Source organism: Nerophis lumbriciformis, linkage group LG09 (assembly GCF_033978685.3).
Source record: "Nerophis lumbriciformis linkage group LG09, RoL_Nlum_v2.1, whole genome shotgun sequence".
Classification (NCBI taxonomy): Eukaryota; Metazoa; Chordata; class Actinopteri; order Syngnathiformes; family Syngnathidae; genus Nerophis; species Nerophis lumbriciformis.
This window is the reverse complement of record NC_084556.2, coordinates 7672043-7694573: the sequence shown is the minus strand read 5'-3', so window position 1 is coordinate 7694573 and position 22531 is coordinate 7672043. Positions and strand designations below refer to the sequence as shown.

Sequence of the window (22531 nt, the reverse complement as noted above, 5' to 3'; positions counted from 1 at the left end):
TCCCTACAAGCCTGTTTCGCAGGTTTCCCTGATTTTATTAAAGTCCCCTGGCCACAGAACTTTCCTCCAGAATGTCTTATCTTTGTCCATGTGATGTCAGATGAAACAAAAACTTGAGCTGTTTGGCCACAATACCCAGCAATATGTTTGGAGGAGAAAAAGGTGATGCCTTTAATCCCAGGAACACCATATCTACCGTCAAGCATGGTGGTGGTAGTATTATGCTCTGGGCCTGTTTTGATGCCAATGGAACTGGTGCTTTACAGAGAGTAAATGGGACAATGAAAAAGGAGGATTACCTCCAAATTCTTCAGGACAAACTAAAATCATCAGCCCAGAGGTTGGGTCTTGGGCGCATTTGGGTGTTCCAACAGGACAATGACCCCAAACACACGTCAAAAGTGGTAAATGAATGGCTTAATCAGGCTCGAATTAAGGTTTTAGAATGGCCTTCCCAAAGTCCTGACTTAAAGGTGTGGACAATGCTGAAGAAACAAGTCCATGTCAGAAAACCAACTAATTTAGCTGAACTGCACCAATTTTGTCAAGAGGAGTGGTCAAAAATTCACCCAGAAGCTTGTGGATGGCTACCAAAAGCGCCTTATTGCAGTGAAACTTGCCAAGGGACATGGAACCAAATATTAACATTGCTGTATGTATACTTTTGACCCAGCAGATTTGCTCACATTTTCAGTAGACCCATAATAAATTCATAAAAGAACCAAACTTCATGAATGTTTTTTGTGACCAACAAGTATGTGCTCCGATCACTCTATCACAAAAAAACAACAGTTGTAGAAATGATTGGAAACTCAAGACAGCCATGACATTATGTTCTTTACAAGTGTATGTCAACTTTTGACCACGACTGTAACTGCTGTAGATTAGTAGGAAAATACGTTGGTACATAACTAGCTAACGATAGTTCTAAACCAAGACAGTTAAATACATTGATTGATAGGTTGGTTAGCTACGTAATTAGCTAGAAACAGCCAAGTACGATGCCCTGTAATTTTATAGATTAATAGACAAGTACGGTAGCTAGGTAGAAACATAAAGTTATTCGTACCTTGGTACTTGGTCAGTCGCTAGTAGAAATGATTGGAAACTCAAGACAGCCATGACATTATGTTCTTTACAAGTGTATGTAAACTTTTGACCACGACTGTATATACATTTAAAGACCAGGTTGTGGTCCTGCAAACTTAAAGCAAGACCAAAATCACCAATACATTAAGTTTTATCCTTTGGCATTAATACGGTGGCACCTCAATTTTTATTATTTATCTATTCCAAATGGCCTGTAGACAACACAATCGTATAAAGCCCAAACTATTGTTCACATAGGGCAGGGGTCGGCAACCCAAAATGTTGAAAGAGCCATATTGGACCAAAAATACAAAAACACATCTGTCTGGAGCCGCAACAAATTAAAAGCCATATTACATACAGATAATGTGTCATGAGATATATATTGAATTAAGAGGACTTAAAGGAAACTAAATGACCTCAAATATAGCTACAAATGAGGCATAATGATGCAATATGTACATATAGCTAGCCTAAATAGCATGTTAGCATCGATTAGCTTACAGTCATGCAGTGACCAAATATGCCTGATTAGCACTCCACACAAGTCAATAACATCAACAAAACTCACCTTTGTGCATTCATGCACAACGTTAAAAGTTTGGTGGACAAAATGAGACAGAAAAAGAAGTGGCATAAAACACGTCCGAGAAAGTCGGAGAAAGTTATACATGTAAACAAACTACGGTGAGTTCAAGGACCGCCAAAATTAGTAGGACAAAACGGCACTCGCCAAATACTCGAATCAGTGAAGCATGTTTGATATAAACAGTGTGCTTTATAACAATTAGGGAGGTTTGTCTCATGTTTGTCCTCCTACATAAACCATTAAAACAAAATTATTTTTTTTTTCCCCTCATCTTTTTCCATTTTTTATACATTTTTGAAAAAGCTCCAGAGAGCCACTAGGGCGGCGCTAAAGAGCCGCATGCGGCTCTAGAGCCGCGGGTTGCCGACCCCTGACATAGGAAAACCAATGTCAATTCAGCTCATCTGTCTCAGACATCCAAAATAGTCAACACCAAATACCTTATTGTCTTAACCTTTGCTACTATTTTGACTGGGTAACTGCCAATTTCTAAGAATCAAATCATGGTTTGTTGCAAAAATTCCTAATAACAAGCAATAAAATATGTTGTATTTCTAATATTATTATTTAGAAGAACCGGCTGAAATAAAATAATTGTTTAAATGAAAAAACACGAAATAACCATGAAAATATTTTTTTTTTAAATTCACAATGCAATGTAAATAATTGATTGGGAAAAATATGTTATACTGTAATGAACTAGAAAATGTATTAATTCAAACTTAATTAACCAGATCTGACGATAAGCTGTATTTTCAAATATTTACTAAGCCTGTTTTTTTAGCAACCTCAGTAAATAAAATAGTTTTGTATTTATGTTTTTGTCTTGCAAAATGTAGGTTGCTTGCACATCAACAACATCTGGTGCTTTTGAAAGGGGCACCACCAAAGATGCTGAGTGGCCCAATTTGTGTGTATGTGTGTGTAAAGAAGACAGATGTGTCAAGCGCACACGCACTCACACACACATTCCTCACGTCTGTCTTGGTCTCTCGGTGTCCCAGCAGGCTTAGAGTGGACCTTGTGGTCTGATGGTGGGTCTGGTCTTGAGGGCCTTGGAGCAGCTGCACCTCCAGACCTCCTGTCACAGAAGCAGATGTTGGAGATTGACAAGGTTCCCCCATGTCCCCAAGGTTCCTTTCATTGCTTTCGCTGTCGTTCTTTGTAGTTTTCGAACAAACATCTGAAAATGTCAACATATGTATGCTACAATACCTACATAAATACATATTATGCAATGTTTGTCTGTCTGTCTTCTTTTGCGGCGCCTCTCTGACAGTCCTGGGCATAGCTTCTCTCTCACACCTGCGGGTGGTTATCAATTACGCATTTTTAAGCGGTGCTCACCGCCACAGTCAAAGCCAGTTATTGACTATGGTTCACTCTAGTGCAAGAACTTTTCCACTCGCTTGGCTCCATTGTGATTATCTCTCCTGTTGGCTCCGCTCACAGTTGTGTAGCTTATTCTCCACTCCGTTTGAGTGCACTTTTTGTTTATTTGCACTCTGTTTAAGTGTGCTTTGTGTTTGTTATTTCACTCCTCATTAGTGCATTTTTCTTCTCTCTGAGTGTCCATCTGTGCTTTGGGGTCCGATTCTGGCTTAAGCCGTCCAAATATGTCACACTTAAGTCTCCTTAGCTATAACGCTAGGAGCCAGTTAACACTGGGTACCCATGGCAAAAATGTGTTCGCTCATCTGTTGCTCAATTTCGTATATCTTGAGATCAAATTGAGCTTCTCATATTTGTTTCCTTATGTGATCATTTGTCTCTTATCTCTTCCTTAGGAGCAAGAGATACGCTAAAAGATTCAAGATGCTTAATTATTGTCCGTTCTTTAACATGTACAAGACACATAAGAACTGAAATTTCATTTTCGGCACAGTCCCACTAAGAGCAGACATACGTTACAAGGGGACAAGACGGGACCGCCAACGGGTCAGCCACCTACAGCGCTCTTTAAAAAAGGTGGGAAAAAGGTGACATTGGGAAAGGGGGAAGAGTAAACAAAATATCAGTCTAAGGCTGGACCTTCGGGAGGGGTCCAGACTGAGTCCGAGGAAAAAACCTCACATAGCATAGCACACATAAGCATGATACTTGTAATCACAACAACTCGCAACAGAGGGGGGGGGGATTCGGGGCCCTGGAGGCTGGCTGCCGCTATAAAGCGCTACTCAGCCGTCCACAACCCCGAAAAGGAATTAAGCAGTGGTGAAGGCGTTGATTGGGTGAGGGGCGGGTGCGTGCATGTATGCCCAATTAACTTGGGTGAGATGTTGAAACGTTTTTGTGGACTGGGGCCGATCTCAAAGTTCGACACCAGGTGTTATTGACCAAAAGGAAGGTCAAAAGCGTCCATCGTTGAAGAGTCCTCGGGGGAGTTTTTCAGAACAGTCTGTTCCTAACGCTGAATTACAAGCAATGTACACACCGGACAAGTCGCCACCTCATCGCTGGGCAACACAGATAAACAGACAACCATTCACTCTTGGGACAATTGAGTGTTGCCAACCAGCCTACATCAGAGAGAGAACCCACGCAGTCAGGCGGTAAACATGCAAACTCTACACAGACCCACACGGGCCCAGAAATCGAACCCACAACCTTCTCACCATGAGGCACGAGCTCTACAAAGTCAACGCATGTTAAAGGGTCTCAAAAAATGTTTTTTGAGCACATTATAGCTGTTTGGGTTAAGTTTTGAATCTCAGAATTGTAGTGTGTGTAAGAAATCAACAAATGAGTAGATTGTGTAAATAAACTATACCATACTTGCCAACCTTGAGACCTCCGATTTCGGGGGTGGGGGGGTGGGGGGCGTGGTTAAGATATATATATATATATATATATATATATAAGAAATACTTGACTTTCAGTGAATTCTAGCTATATATATATATATATATATATATATATATATATATATATATATATATATATATATATATATATATATATATATATATATATATATATATATATATATAAAATAAATACTTGAATTTCAGTGTTCATTTATTTACACATATACAAACACATAACACTCATCTACTCATTGTTGAGTTAAGGGTTGAATTGTCCATCCTTGTTCTATTCTCTGTCACTATTTCAGAACACACACATTAAACAAATATACATTTTAAAATCAATAAGAAAACGGGAGCTCTAATTTGGGAGTCTGAATTAGGATCAGAAGTTCCTATATAAACATTGCGCACTCCCGTCGCCTTTTTGTATTGATTACTGCAGCTGTGCACTGGATTCATTCACAAATACAAACTATCACTCGCAAACACTTTAGAGTTAGGCTCCACCATCAGAATGTGTACTTAAACTTATAAAGATCACATGGATATTATTCAGTGAGTTGATTCACCAAAACTAACCTGTTATACAGGAGGAAAAAGCACACAGGACGTTTCAATTGTTCACAGACTGGTCGCTCTCATCAGAATGACAAGACACTTCCGGTCTGCAGGTGATAGCATTCAATTGGGAAGAAACGCCCTACTGCCCCCTACTGACCAATGTGAATACTGATAAATGTGTAATGACAGCTCCAAAAACGAATTCAAACCACAAAATAAAATAAATAAATCAACACAATATTGTGACAAATTATGGGTGGGTCACATATGCATGTACAGTAGATGGCAGTATTGTCCTGTTTAAAAGTGTCACAACATTGCTGTTTACGGCATATGAACTGCTTTACGGTAGACGCTGTTGTTGTGTGTTGTCAACACGTCACTCAGGTCCGCATGGAGCTGGAGGGGGCGTGGCCTCCAGCTCCGCCTGAATTTCGGGAGTTTTTCGGGAGGAAATTTGTCCCGGGAGAGGCGCTGAATTTCGGGAGTCTCCCGGAAAATCCGGGAGGGTTGGCAAGTATGACTATACAGACCATATACCGTATTTTTCGGACCATAAGTCGCAGTTTTTTTCATAGTTTGGCCGGGGGTGCGACTTATACTCAGGAGCGGCTTATGTGTGAAATTATTAACACATTACCGTAAAATATCAAATAATATTATTTAGCTCATTCACGTAAGAGACTAGACCTATAAGATTTCATGGGATTTAGCGATTAGGAGTGACAGATTGTTTAGTAAACATATAGCATGTTCTATATGTTATAGTTATTTGAATGACTCTTACCATAATATGTTACGTTAACATACCAGGCACGTTCTCAGTTGGTTATTTATGCCTCATATAACGTACACTTATTCAGCCTGTTGTTCACTATGCTTTATTTATTTTAAATTGCCTTTCAAATGTCTATTCTTGGTGTTGGGTTTTATCAAATAAATTTCCCCAAAAAATGCGACTTATACTCCAGTGCGACTTATATATGTTTTTTCCTTCTTTATTATGCATTTTCGGCAGGTGCGACTTATACTCCGGTGCGACTTATACTCCGAAAAATACGGTGCCCATATTGCCTGAATAGTGCAAATGTGCCATTTAAAATGCATTAGTATTTTCTTTTTTACAGAGATAGAAAAGAGATAGCCGAAAGTTAAATACTAAGCAGTGAGAGACAATACCAAGCATATCTCTTACTGAGACATAATTGAGACACATCGGAAACTTTTATTGTTTTTTGAAATGTGCTTTATAAATAAAGTGGATTGGAATGCGGGCTAGATAACCGACACAGACTATCCTTCAAACTAGAAGCTCACGCAAGATGTAAACGTGATTTTAGAGACACATGTTTGCTGGCCTTTACAGAGACCTGGCTGAAAGCCTCCCGACAGCAATGAGGATCGACACATCAGCGGCTTCGACACCCTGTCAGGATGGACCGGTGGCCTCGCATAATGAACAAATCTTGCAGAGGCGGAGTATGTTTCTACATCAATAAGAGGTACTGTAATAACGTCAAAGTTGAGCTTTTATCCATTTCACTGCGGCCTTTTTACTTGCCAAGGGAGTTTCACCAGCTTTTGTTCACCCTTGTCTACAGTACATACACCCGAGGGCCATCATCCCGGCAGCCACTCATCTTATTGCGGAGGTAACCAATAGACTCGATGCTATCGCACCTAGATTTATTCTTGGGGACTTTAATCAATGTCAGACACACAGGACTCTAAAGACTGATTAACAATACGTCATCTGTGCAACAACCCTAAAAAACTCCACAATTGACTTGTGTTATAGGTCAGTGCCTGGTGCCTTCAGGTCCTTGTCTATGCCTCCCTCTAGAGCAGACCTGGGCAAATTAAGGCCCGGGGGCCGAATGCCGCCCGTTGAGCTTTTTAATCTGGCCTGCCGGACATTCCCAAAAATGTTTTTTAGATCTTTAAGATGGAAAGTGTAGCGGCCATTATGATGTGCAGTGATGTTTTCTAATGACCGTAAGTCTTCAACTATACTAAGTCTTTCAATGGTTGGAATATGCGCTTTTGCATGATATACTAGTTACCAGAGGTGGGACCAAGTCATTGCTTTGCAAGTCACAAGTAAGTCTCAAGTCTTTGCCCTCAAGTCTCGAGTCAAGTCCCGAGTCAAGACAGGCAAGTCCCGAGTCAAGTCCAAAGTCAAGACTGGAAAGTCTCAAGTCAAGTCCCAAGTCCTGCATTTTGAGTTTCGAGTCCTTTCAAGTCCTTTTAACCACAGACTAATATATTTACATAGATTGTGTATGCTTTTAAAAACGCTGTATTTATTTATTAAAACACGTGCATTTGAAATTGCAGGAAAAAAAATAGTGCTGACATTGCACTTCATAATAGCACTATTAAGCAGTCATTTTAAACATTTAACTCATTCCTTTACAGAATAAACACATTTGCAAAAACAAGTGCAACTGTACTTATTTGCACAAAAGTGTTAACGTCGTATTTCCATGGCATATTGCATTGTAACTAGTTCCACAGCAGTTGATATCCTGTTCTTACCTTATATCATTGATCTCATCTCATACTGTATGTGTTTTTATATGTGCGTACACATGAAAAACATAACAAATACATGAACAAAACAATGAACAGAGTTGTACTTTTTAGATGTCAGTGCCCTATGCAATATGTACACATATTCTTAACATAGTATACATTTTAACTGACCTTTATTTGACTATGTTTGTGTTTTTGTAGGTGGCTAAAATACGCGGTACTGCTGACCGCCGTCTAACGTTACGTTACTGTGTGTGATACATTGACTAACGTTACGTTACTGTGTGTGATACATTGACTAACGTTACGTTACTGTGTGTGATACATTGACTAACGTAACATTGTGTGTAGGTACCTCATGAGACCCTGCTTAAAAAAATCACTTGACAAAAAGTATGAATAAGGTAGCAAACTGCAGTGGACGCAACATATTGCAGTGTTTGCCATGACGTTATAACCATAGACATCTTATAAGTAGACGCAGCATTGGTTGCTGTCACGTGAGCAATTTGGCCGCCATCTTGAAGTGGTGACGAGGAGCCGGCGAGTACTATTGGTTGTATTTTATGAAAATAATATTACCACAGAGTTGAGAAGGAGCAAAGATCTTCAATATTTGTATGTGAAAATCACAAAGAAATCTTCTGGGGGAGGATGACCCCCCTACAGGGGTTTGGTTTACAAACTTTCTGCCCCACCTAAAACAAAATTCACCAGCTGCCACTGATTATGATGCATTCTCATTTTAGGCAAAATATAAGACAATACTTTCTTAACAGTATAATAGTAACCAGGAATAAGTCTTCAAGTAACAATATTCAAATACTAACATTGTTGGGTAAGACAGCATTTGGTTTTATTCTGAATCCAGTGAAACAGATTGGTGGTTTAAGCAGATAACAGACATGATACAAAACTGTAGTCATTTCAAAGGTAAACTTTCTGGCTTTAAGAAACACTAAAATAAATGATGAATACAAATTGTGGTAGTCAGTGACAGTTTAATTTTTAGATCAAGCAAAGTAAAAAACATGGAGACTCTATTCTGGGGAAAGACTAATGGAATCATGAAAAACAAAATAAATACTACTACACATTAGCGGCACTTTATTGCAGCACCTCTGGCTTTTATAACAGCTTGCAGTTCTGAGGGATGGACTTAACAAATGGCAAACAATACTCTTCATCAATCTTGCTCCAACTTTCTCTGATTGCTGTTGTTGTATCAGCTTTGCAGGTTGGAGTCTTGTCTTGGACCATTTTCATCAATTTCCATCACAGATTTTCAATTACGTGATGATCCGGAATGTTTGAAGGCCATGATATTGATCTGAGGTATCTTTCTTCAAGGAAAGTTTTTTTTTTTTTTTTTTACAGTTTTTACTCTATGGCAAGATACTTTATCGTCTTGAAAATGATCATTTAAAAACATTTTTTGGATAAATGGAACAAGAGAAGTGTCCAAAATGTCCATAAAATCGTAATAAATAAACCCCCTTTTAGACCACTTGATCTGCCATCTGTTTTCTGCTCTGCACCCCTCTCCTACATGGAGAGGTTATTAAGTGACCACAAATGAAGCGCTAGCTGGTCTCCACATCTCATTGTATCCCATTGGGTTGAGTTTTTTTCTTGCCCTGATGTGGGATCTTGTTTTGGCTTGTGCAGCCCTTTGAGACACTTGTGATTAAAGGCTATATAAAAAAACTTTGATTGATTGATCGTGTGCATTTACTAAAGATGTCATGACCACCATCTCCTCAGTGCCATTACCTGACATGCAGCCTGATATCATCAATGACTGTGGACTGTTATCTTCAGGTGGTGGTCTTCAAAAATCTCATTCAAATCTCATTGGTTTAGCTTTTCTGTATTTAAATCCCATTCTCTTTAGGCGGTTTCTCAGAGTTTGGTCACAGATGGTGACCCAAGTTTCCGCCCATTTGTCCTTCAGCAGTTTTACTGTGCATTTTCTGTTTTCAACACATATTGCTTTGTTTTCTGTCTTTAAAGGGGAACATTATCACCAGACCTACGTAAGCGTCAATATATACCTTGATGTTGCAGAAAAAAGACCATATATTTTTTCAACCGATTTCCGAACTCTAAATGGGTGAATTTTGGCGAATTAAACGCCTTTCTAATATTCGCTCTCGGAGCAATGACGTCACAACGTGGCGTCACATCGGGAAGCAATCCGCCATTTTCTCAAACACCGAGTCAAATCAGCTCTGTTATTTTCCGTTTTTTCGACTGTTTTCCGTACCTTGGAGACATCATGCCTCGTCGGTGTGTTGTCGGAGGGTGTAACAACATGAACAGAGATGGATTCAAGTTGCACCAGTGGCCCAAAGATGCGAAAGTGGCAAGAAATTGGACGTTTGTTCCGCACACTTTACCGACGAAAGCTATGCTACGACAGAGATGGCAAGAATGTGTGGATATCCTGCGACACTCAAAGCAGATGCATTTCCAACGATAAAGTCAAAGAAATCTGCCGCCAGACCCCCATTGAATCTGCCGGAGTGTGTGAGCAATTCAGGGACAAAGGACCTCGGTAGCACGGCAAGCAATGACGGCAGTTTGTTCCCGCACACGAGCGAGCTAAACCCCCTATCGACCCTAGCTTCCCTGGCCTGCAGACATCAACTCCAAAACTGGACGGATCAGCTTTCAGAAAAAGAGCGCGGATGAGGGTATGTCTACAGAATATATTAATTGATGAAAATTGGGCTGTCTGCACTCTCAAAGTGCATGTTGTTGCCAAATGTATTTCATATGCTGTAAACCTAGTTCATAGTTGTTAGTTTCCTTTAATGCCAAACAAACACATACCAATCGTTGGTTCGAAGGCGATCGCCGAATTCGTCCTCACTTTCTCCCGTGTCACTGGCTGTCGTGTCGTTTTCGTCGGTTTCGCTTGCATACGGTTCAAACCGATATGGCTCAATAGCTTCAGTTTCTTCTTCAATTTCGTTTTTGCTACTTGCCTCCACACTACAACCATCCGTTTCAATACATTCGTAATCTGTTGAATCGCTTAAGCCGCTGAAATCCGAGTCTGAATCCGAGCTAATGTCGCTATAGCTTGCTGTTCTTTCCGCCATGTTTGTTTGTGTTGGCTTCACTATGTGACGTCACAGGAAAATGGACGGGTGGTTAAAATCAGGCACTTTGAAGCTTTTTTTAGGGATATTGCGTGATGGGTAAAATTTTGAAAAAATCTTCGAAAAATATAATAAGCCACTGGGAACTGATTTTTAATGGTTTTAACCATTCTGAAATTTTGATAATGTTCCCCTTTAAGCTTTGATGTTTTCCTTGGTCTACCAGTATGCTTGGCTTTTACAGCCTTCCCGTGTTTTTGTAGTTGGTCCGGATTTTAGACACAGCTGATTCTGAACAATCAACAACATCTTTTGCAACATTGCGTGATGATTTACCTTCTTGAAGAAGTTTGATGATTGTTTCCTTTGTTTCAAGTTACATATCTCGTGTTGGAGCCATGATTTATGTCAATCCAACTAGTACAACAGCTTTCCAGGGTGTGAGCACTCCTTTTTAACTGTAGACTAATAAACAGATATAATCTGATGCGGTCGCTAGCTTTTGGAATGAAAATTTACAGGGTGATTCCCTCAATCTGACCTGAGAATTGAGTGATTCTATAATTATTTCTCTTTGCTTGATTAAAAAATGAGACTGTTATTGACGACCACAATTTATATTCTTGATTTATTTTCGTGTTTCTTAAAGTCAGAAAGTTGAAAGTGAAGTCACCAAACATCTATCCATCCATCTATCCATTTTCTGCCGCTTGTCCCTCCCGGGGTGGCGGGCGGGTGCTGGAGCATATCCCAGCTGCACCTGGACAAGTTGCCACCTCATCACAGGGCCATGTCAAACAAAAAGTCGAAGCGCGGCCATCAAGCCACGACAACATGAAGCAAGGCCATCGACTTCACAGGATTTGGTTGCAACATTAAACACTTTTGCACTTCCTTATTCACTTTGTGGCTAATCGGGAACAGCGTCTCCCCTCCATAAGCAAAACATTTAATAATACATCCCGCCATCAGAGCATGGGAATTGTATTCTTCTGGAGAGGATGAGGATGAATAACTTTGACTGAGGCGTCACTCAGATCATCTGGTTGACATTTTAACCTTCGCCCTCTTGAAGCGCTGACGGTACAATCAATAAATTAGCAATGACAATGTCAGATCTGTGCGTGGTAATCGCCAGGCTGTGCATTATTCATCCATGGCAAGAAGACAAATGATTGCTAGACTACTGAACAAAGCATGACTGATTTATTTTTATTTTTTTTGACTGACGTATTGCAATAAAACTGTTGTGTTAACTTTTTAACTTTCATGCTAAATACCTGGTAGATTCAAGAGTCATTTAGTGGGCATTTATGGAAAACACATTTTAATAGTACAAAACCCAAAACCAGTGAAGTTGGCACACTGTGTAAATCGTAAATAAAAACAGAATACAATGATTTGCACGTCATATTCTCCGGACCAAAGAGGAAAAGAACCATCCGGACTGTTATAGGCGCAAAGTTCAAAAGCTAGCATCTATGATGGTATGGGGGTGTATTAGTGCCCAAGGCATGGGTAACTTACACATCTGTGAAGGCACCATAAATACATACAGGTTTTGGATACAGTATGATGCCATCCAAGCAACGTCTTTTTCATGTACGCCGCTGCTTATTTCAGCAAGACAATGCCAAGACACGTGTTACAACAGCGTGGCTTCGTAGTAAAGGAGTGTGTGTACTCGACTGGCCTGCCTGTAGTCCAGACCTGTCTCCCATAGAAAATGTGTGGCGCATTATGAAGCCAAAAATACAACAACAGAGACCCCGGACTGTTGAATTGATTTACGTGGACCCCGACTTAAACAAGTTGAAAAACGTATTCGGGTGTTACCATTTAGTGGTCAATTGTACGGAATATGTGTACAATCTACTAATAAAAGTTTCAATCAATCAATCAATGAACAACTTACCGTATTTTCCGCACTATAAGGCGCACCTAAAAACCACAATTTTTCTCAAAAGCTGACAGTGCGCCTTATAACCCGGTGCGCTTTATTACGATTCATTTTCATAAAGTTTCGGTCTCGCAACTTCGGTAAACAGCCGCCATCTTTTTTCCCGGTAGAACAGGAAGCGCTTCTTCTTCTACGCAAGCAACCGCCAAGGAAAGCACCCGCCCCCATAGAACAGGAAGCGCTTCACCCGCCCCCGGAAGAAGAAGAAAAAACGCGCGGATATCACCGTACGTTTCATTTCCTGTTTACATCTGTAAAGACCACAAAATGGCTCCTACTACGCGACAAGGATCCGGTTCATAAAAAGACGCAATCTCTCCATCCGCACACGGATTACTACCGTATTTCACAGCAACTGATATTCCTGTGGAACGGGAGCACGTACGGTGAATATTCGCACCACAGGGAATGAGAAGTCATCCTTCACTGTGGTTCTAGCTTGCCATGCTAACTTCCACCCATGGTGATATTCAAAAGGAAGACCTTGCCAAAAGAGACCTTTCCAGCCGGCGTCATCATAAAAGCTAACTCGAAGGGATGGATGGATGAAGAAAAGATGAGCGAGTGGTTAAGGGAAGTTTACGCGAAGAGGCCGGGTGGCTTTTTTCACACAGCTCCGAAGGCGAACACACCTTCACTAAGACGGGCAGATAGCGCCGGTCGACATACGCCAACATCTGCCAGTGGATCGTAAATGCCTGGGCAGATAGTTTCGGTCACAACTGTGGTCCGAGCTTTCCGGAAGGCAGGATTCACAGAACTGCTGCACAACAACAGCGACACTGAATCCGATGACTTCGACGAGGCGGAGCCGGCCATTTTTGGATCCCACGCTTGCGCAACTTTTCAATTCGGACACCGAAGACGAAGAATTCGAAGGATTTACGAATGAAGAATAACTTCAGAAGGTGAGCGCTATGTTTATTTTGTGTGTTGTGACATTAACGTTCGAGCAACATTATGTTGCTATTTATTGCTCTACACCATTTTGAATTTTACTATGTTTGTGATTGCACATTTGCGTACATTTTGGGACAGAGTTGTTAGAACGCTGGTTTTCAATATATTATTAAAGTTTGACTGAACTATCTGACTGTTTTTTTGACATTCACTTTAGCGCAGCGTAGGCGCGGCTTATAGTCCGGGGCGGCTTATTGGTGGACACAATTATGAAATATGTAATTCATAGAAGGTGCGGCTAATAATCCGGTGCGCCTTATAGTGCGGAAAATACGGTAAGCTGTACATCAAGCAAGAATGGGAGAGAATTTCACCTGAAAAGCTTCAAAAATTGGTCTCCTCGGTTCCCAAACATGTACAGAGTGTTGTTAAAAGGAAAGGCCATGTAACACAGTGGTAAAAATGCCCCTGTGCCAACTTTTTTGCAATGTGTTGCTGCCAATAAATTCCAAGTTAATGATTATTTGCAAAAGTAAATCACGTTTCTAAGTTCGAACATTAAATATCTTGTCTTTGTAGTGTATTCAATTGAATATAAGTTGAAAATAATTTGCAAATCATTGCACTCTGTTTTCATTTACGATTTACACAACATGCAAACTTCACTGGTGTCATGTCTGTGTGATCATGTTTTTGTTTTAGTCATGTTCGGTTTTGTTTTTGGACTTTTTGTGCACTTTTGTTTTGTCACCATAGCAACCATTAGTTTTCACCTGTCACGTCACACACCTGTTTCACGTTTTGAGTCACGCACCTGTTTTCGTTAATCATGTCTATAGTATTTAAGTTCATTGTTTTCAGTTTGTCGTTCTGACGACAGCCCACAATTATGCTCTACAGACTCTTCATCCTCTTAGATCCTGCTTCATGTCCCATGCCAAAGTAAGTTTTTGTTCCATGTTTATAGTCTTTTTGGTTTCATAGTTGGTTCTCCACCATTGTGTGCGCCTTTTGTTTACTTCCTTTTTTTTGTAGTTATAGTGTTTAAATAAAAATGTACTTACATTCCCGTCTCGTCCGAGCCAACTTTCCGTTGCATCCCGGAAAAGCAAACAACCAGGACCAAGTCATGACAACTGGTTTTGGGTTTTGTAGAATCTCTGCCATGATTGTTTCATACAGAATGATAATTTGACCCCGTGTTCTGTCCCTGCTGTGATATTTCGGCCTTCCAAAGTAATACAAAAAGAGCGTTAAAAGAGCCTTCTTGGTATAAAGTATAAATAATATAATCTGAAAAAAGACAAGATATTCTCTCACCTCAACAAACTTGCATAACGATAAATCCCGCCCCCTTTGCCTACGATCCTACGCCACCCCTTTGTTAACCACTCCTTCCTTTTATGCAATGTCATGTTTGCGCATTACGCATTTGTTTTTTATTTTTGTCAAAGGAGGCTATGTCAAGCCATTAAAAAAGAATAAGCACTTATAACATATTCAAAGAGGGCATGTCTGGAGTGTAAAGTCAAGGGGGGGGAAGCTATGATTCATTAATGGAGCCATGAATAGATAACTCACTGTTGTATGATATCATATTCGCTATTCAATTCACAGCGACTGTGCTTCGAATAATCACCACTATGGTGTTCCTAAAAGGATTTGTGCTGCGTCTTTAAACAATTCATAAGCATACTGAGCTTTGCTACAGTGTTCATTTTGAATGATGCAGGCGCTATGAACAAAAGTGATACATATTTTTGGATTAATAGACCAATCAGGATAGTCCACGAAGTATTAAGTGAAGTTCACTGGATTTACACAGTAGGGGCCTGATCTTCTAAAGGTTTGCGTGTATTAAAACATGCGCAAATAGGCTCGATGAAACCATTATCACCAGGAAAGATGAGGTCACCTACCTAGCCTACTCAGTGGCCTAGTGGTTAGAGTGTCCGCCCTGAGATCGGTAGGTTGGGAGTTCAGACCCCGGCCAAGTCATACCAAAGACTATAAAAATGGGACCCATTACCTCCCTGCTTGGCACTCAGCATCAAGGGTTGGAATTGGGGGTTAAATCACCAAAAATGATTCCCGGGTGCGGCCACCGCTGCTGCCCACTGCTCCCCTCACCTCCCAAGGGGGGATCAAGGGTGATGGGTCAAATGCAGAGAATATTTTCGCCACATCTTGTGTGTGACAATCATTGGTACTTTAACTTTAACTTTAACTTTAGGTTCCATTCTAGAGGTTAATCTTTCCTGTGATAAAATGGCAACCAAGGTAACCAAAAAGGTCGACCAACGAATGAGATTTCTCTATAGAATCTCCTCTCTGGTCAACAAAAGCACCTTGAAGATTCTAGCGGGAACTCTCATTCAACCCTTTTTCGATTACGCATGCACCTCCTGGTACCCTAGCACCTCCAAAACCCTCAAATCTAGACTCCAAACATCCCAGAACAAGCCAGTCAGATTACTTCTAGACCTCCACCCCAGATCACACCTCACTCCTACCCACTTCACCAAAGTGGGCTGGCTCAGGGTGGAGGACAGAGTCAAACAACTTGCACTGAGCCTAGTCTATAAAATCCGCTACACCTCCCTGATACCAAAGTACATGTCAAACTACTTCCTTAACGTAAATGACCGCCATAACCACAACACCAGAGGGAGCTCCACTAACCACGTTAAACCCAGATTCCGATCCAACAAAGGTCTTAACTCATTCTCTTTCTATGCCACATCAATATGGAATGCACTCCCAACAGGTGTAAAAGAAAGGGCACCTCTATCCTCCTTCAAAACCGCACTAAAAGAACACCTTTAGGCAACTTCAACCCTAAACTAAGACCCTCCCTTCCACATCATACCTCTTCGGATTGTAAATAATCAAATGTAAATAATCAAATGTAGACACTTTTTCTTATACTTTCTGATCTCTCTCTCTGTGTCCTCTACTTGCTGTAAATATCCTACCAAGTCAGACCTACACTGTTCCAATGTCCATTTCTCTGATGATGCAATTGTTGATGACTGAAGTGTTGATACCAACCAAACCTAAACCACCCCTCCCTCCATATCCCACACCCCAGATTGTAAATAATGTAAGTAATTCAATGTATATACTCTGATGATTATCTTGTGTGATGACTGTATTATGATGATAGTATATATCTGTATCATGAATCAATTTAAGTGGACCCCAACTTAAACAAGTTGAAAAACGTATTTGGGTGTTAGCATTTAGTGGTCAATTGTACGGAATATGTACTTCACTGTGCAATCTACTAATAAAAGTCTCAATCAATCAATCAATCAATCAATCAATTTAAACTAGGGTGGCTCTTTTATGTACTCCCGCCACCCTACAGGGGGCAACAGCGAGGCATATGTGTCACAATGAAGTAGCAGTGGGGTGAGTAGAAGAAGGCTACTCATTCAACACAGACAAAAATCCAATTAAAATGCAAAAATCTGACTTTTAAAAACGACTGGACATCAAAGTATGAATGTTCTGCCCCGAGCAAGTGCTCTAGCCATTGTTTCTTGTAGGACCTTTTAGGCGACAGACACATTGATCCAGACAAGCAGCAACAACGGTAGGAATCCATATGTGTAAGCTTCATCACAAAACTTGGTTACATTTTTACGATATTTGGTTGTTTTTTTATTGAAATTGCTGACTTTGTAAGTATTTGGTATTCGTGGTTGTGTTGTTTCTTTGTCTGAGAGTAACGTTGTCGATCAAAGCTCGTTTAATTCATGTAGCGCTAAATTTGCCCAGTACAGGGTGACAACGCTACACCTTAGGTTTAATTGTGATAAGTCAAATACAGTGTGTGCAATGTTTGATGTGGATGTTTTTTGATTTCTCTACGCCTAAACATTTGTAGTTTATTGTGTGAATGTATTAACACTGAACCTTGTATTTTATTTGTGTAAAATACACAATGGACAATATTTATGTAAAATACACAATGGATGTTTTACTTTTGTAATGTTTATTTTATGTTTATAATTTTAGTCTGACAAACCTAAATAAAGGAATACGTGTAAAGAAATAAAAATAAGGAGGGAAAATTATTCAAAAGAAGGAACGTCAACCCTCAACAAAACTTCTGGAGCCTCTGTTTCTTCATGATGTTAACTATCTGTCTAGCTGCACACAATGGAATCGAGTAGTGAGGGCTGAGTAATGAATTTAATGACAGTGCAGTGTGAAAGCCGATGTGTTTACTTTGCAATTAAGTAAATGCTGTCTCAAAGGAATATAACCTGCGGAGGCACTTTTTGACCAAACACATCCACATTTTGATGTCTGGCCCCTGAGCCATTGGGCTCTTGAACCTGAGGCCCTCTTCATTATGTAGTTAAATAGCCCTGACATACAGTATATGGACAGTGAAAAATAAAAATGTTAGACATATCATCTATTCAGCAGAGGTGTGGACTCGAGTCACATGACTTGGACTCGAGTCAGACTCGAGTCATGAATTTGATGACTTTAGACTCGACTTGACAAAATGTAAAAAGACTTGCAACTCGACTTAGACTTTAACATCAATGACTTGTGACTTCACTTGGACTTGAGCCTTTTGAATTGACATGACTTGACATGACTTGCTACTTTCCCCAAAACCCAAAGATGAAAAAGTTATTCGGGAGCGCTCCGTATTTTTCATTGTGTACTTGTCTATCAGCGTTGCATGTGTCAGCTGGTGTGCTCTAGAGCACACCAGCTGTTGTACTGAGCTCAGTACAACAGCCAATCAAATTAGATCTACTTTGTTTTCATCACACAGCATTCATCCAATCAAATTGCAGGACAACCAACGAAGAAGACATGTCCAAACCACACGCCAGTGAACAAAAAATTATACCTAAAATAATTTCGTTTGGGTATAAAAATTACGAGGTGGTCAACACAAAACGGTTTGCAGTATGCAACACATGCGGTTCGAAAATTACTGATGGAGAGGCAACAACTTCCAACTTCGTCCGGCATTTGAAGTTGCACAAAGAACGGTAAGTTTTGAATGTAAGATAACGTTTATTGGCTAAGTAACGTGACTTTTATTTGCTGTGTAGTTAAATCAGTGAGGCTGTAAACTCACTGCTAACGTTATAACGTTATTGCAAACACGGGAATCTGTTGCAGTTCACTACCTTATTCATACTTTTTGTTCAGTGATTTTTTTTAAGCAGGGTTACGTTAGCCAATATATCACACGTAACGTTAGACGGCAGTCAGCAGCACCGCGTACTTTAGCCACCTAAAAAAAGACAAAAATAGTAAAATAAAGGTAAAATAAATACTACGCCCCCATCGTGCACAAATGACTGACAGACTCTTGGCTAATTTGGTCTTTTGCAAATGCAATGCAGCATAGGGCCCTGACATATAAAAAGTACAACTTTTTTGTTATGTTCACGTATATGTCATGTTTTTTCAATGTTAACACTTTTGTACAAATAAGTACATTTGCACTTTATTTTTTAATGTGTTTGTTCTGTAAAGGAATGAGTTAATGTTTAAAATGACTGGTTAATAGTGCTATTATAAAGTGCAATGTCAGCACAATTTTCTTTCCTGCAATTTAAAATGCACTTGTTTTAATAAATAAATACAGCGTTTGAAAAGCATACACAATCTGTGTTAATATATTAGTCTGTGGTTAAAAGGACTTGAAAGGACTCGAAACTCAAAATGCAGGACTTAGGACTTGACTTGAGACTTTCCAGTCTTGACTTTGGACTTGACTCGGGGCTTGCCTGTCTTGACTCGGGACTTGACTCGGACTTGAGGGCAAAGACTTGAGACTTACTTGTGACTTGCAAAACAATGACTTGGTCCCACCTCTGCTATTCAGCAATATCATTTTCTAATTTTATACCTGCTGGATGACTTAAGGGGCTGATTAAAACAAATTCAATTGATGTGTTTGATGTCTGCTGGCACTATTTCAATAACATTTGTTGTTTTATACATATGAGAAAAACTTCTCGCAATAGGCACTTTCTTGCATCTGGAACACTCCAATGGGCACTTATAGTTGGTGCCAGCATCTCACAGAGTGCACCTTCAACGTGCTAAAAAAGTGGGTTCCATTGTAGATACACTGCAGGACTGGTTCTAAAATGCCCAGAAAAAGTAGTACATAACGTTTTGTTTGTTGGTTTTAAAACATATCAAAACGCCACAGGTATGCATGATAACTTGAATGGGCAGTAAATGAGCGCGTCCATTTTGAAAGGAAAAATCATGCAAAATCCTAATTTAAATATGTCTGTACCAGTTATTAATTGTACACACAGTCTTGGTAGATCACACACAAAACGCCCATTAATTGTTAATTGCACACGCTGTTTAGCACATGGTATTTTGATTTTAGTAGATCAGCCCCCAAAGGTTTTGGGTGGTATGGCTAGAGTGGTCGACTCCCAACCGGTGGTAACTAGCGGATGAGCTGATTCTCAAACTGTGGTACACTTATCACCAGTAATATGCCAGCTCTATTTAGTGGTACGCCAAAGAAAAGATTCATTATTTAAATGCAGTGTTTTATTTTCCTACTTTACAATGGCCAAAAATATTAAATAAACTTGTTAAATAAAACCTCTGCCTTGTTTTTAATGACTACAAAGGCCTACTACTAGTTTTATGTTGATCATTATGGTGGTACTTGGGGAACCAAGTGCTTTCTGAGGTAGTATTTGACGTTAGAAGTTTAAGAAACCACTGGTCTCGAGTTTAGGATTCCTAGTTTTCACCCACGTGACCTGGTTTCAATCATTGGTATGGGAACAGCTTCTTGGAAGCAGTACTACCTGAATCTTTTGAATTTAACATGTTATCTTTTATATGATGTCATCAAGGGTTGTGCCCCCTGAACATAGCCAGTCAATTTGTATTTACAGTTCAATTTGGTCAAGCGGTCAGAATTTCTTTTTTTTTTCAATTTGTGATTAAGGGCTATCTAAGTAAACTTGGTTGGTTTTCACCCATGTGGCCTGGGTTTAATTCCTGACCTGGGAACAGGTACTCCTTCATCACTGCGACCCGACTTCTTTTTACTTTCCCATCCATCCATCCATTTTCTACCACTTGTCCCTCCCATGTGTCAGAGTATGTTGTAGGTGACGAACCCCAAGATGCAGAGAAGGCGGAAGGCATTGTGCGGGAAAACATGATTTAATTTAACACTATAGCAAAACAAACAAACAAAAGGGTACAAACAAAAGGCGCACACAAGGCGGAGAACAAACTTGGCTATGAACTAAAATAGCACAAAGGCTAACTGTCGACAAGAAACAAAAACACTTACTGTGACACGAAGGAACTATGACATGAGCAGAATGAACAAAAGTAGACAGAGCTACAACGACAAGTATTATGACAAGTAGTAGTGACATCGACAATGACAATAATCCAGCACTGACTGGAGGGGAAGGCAGGTTTAAATAGCAGCTGGCTGATTGACACCAGGTGTGGCCAGGTGCCAATCAGCCACAGCTGAGGGGAAGCAGCACTCAGGGAGACAATCAGGAAATGAAGACAAAATAAAAGCGCTGACAGAAAACTAAGACAAACGCAGAGGAAAACTAAAACACAGTCAAACTGTCAGGGACAAGCCTGACACCACGCTATCTTTTATTTAAGGTCAACAAGTGATGTTTCCCCCAAACATAGCTAGTCGACTATTAGTAGCACTCCCATATGGTCTAGCGGTCAGGATTCCTGGTTTTCACCCAGGTGGCCCGGGTTCAACTCCCGGTATGGGATTAGGTGTTTGTACAGCGCCACTTAACCATGTTATGTTTTAAATGAGATCAACAAGTGTTGTCGCCCGAATGTAACGAGTCAAGTTGTATTTACAATGCCATATGGTTTAGCAGTTAGGATTTCTTGTTTTCATCCAGGTGGCCTGTGTTTAACTCTGTCTATGGGAACGCATTCTAAAACAGCAGTACTACTTGATTTGTTTCTACTTTACCATGTTATCTTTTATATGAAGTCAGCAAGTGTTGTCCCCCCCGAATGTAGCTGGTCAGACTATATTTACAGTTCCATATGGTCCAGCGGTCAGGATTCCTGGTTTTCACCCAGGTGGCCCGGGTTGAACTCCTTTCATGGGAACAGGTCCTCCTTTAGCAGTGCTACCTGATTTATTTCTACATCACCATGTTATCTGTTATTTGAGGTCAACGAGAAATTTCCCCAGAACATAGCTCATCAACTGCCATTAACACTTTCCTGTGGTCTAGTGGTCAGGATTCCTGGTTTTCAAACAGCTGACCTGTGTTCAATTTCCAGTAAAGGGACAATTGCTTGCACAGCAGTAACATAGCTAGTTTCTTTGTACTTGACCATGTTATCTTTTATATGATATCATTAAATGCTGAACCCCCCAATATTGCTAGTCAATACATATTTACAGTCCCATATGGTCTCGCAGTCAGAAGTCTTGATTTTTACCGAGGTGTACTGTGTTCAACTCCTGGTATGGGAGCAGTACTACCTGAATACTTTCTGTTTCACCATGTTATCTTTAATACGATGTCAGCAAGTGTTGTCCGCCCCAAACGAAGCTAGTCAATTTGTATTTACAGTTCCATATGGTGTAGCGGCATACTTGCCAACCTTGAGACCTCCGATTTCGGGAGGTGGGGGGTGGGGGGTGGGGGCGTGGTTAGGGGCGTGGTTAAGAGGGGAGGAGTATATTGACAGCTAGAATTCACCAAGTCAAGCATTCCATACACACTAGAGATGCGCGGTTTGCGGAAACAACCGCGGATTCGGCGGATTATCCGCGGATCGGGCGGATGAAATTTAAATAAATAAGATTTTATCCGCGCCGCGGGTCGGGTCGGGCGGATTAATGAGATTTTTTTTTTTTTTTTTTTTTTTTTTTTGCGGGTGGCTGTTAAACCAATTCGGAAATATATATACATAGTTAAATGTTGTTAGCCACATACGAAAA

At 40.3% G+C, this 22531-nt stretch overlaps 1 non-coding gene across 1 annotated transcript; it reads left to right on the top strand.

Moving 5' to 3' along the window:
* The first annotated feature begins 21261 nt into the window (after nt 1–21261).
* On the top strand, nt 21262–21333 carry trnae-uuc (transfer RNA glutamic acid (anticodon UUC)). Its single transcript has one exon. It is a non-coding gene; the product is annotated as a tRNA-Glu (tRNA).
* The last annotated feature ends 1198 nt before the right edge of the window (nt 21334–22531 follow it).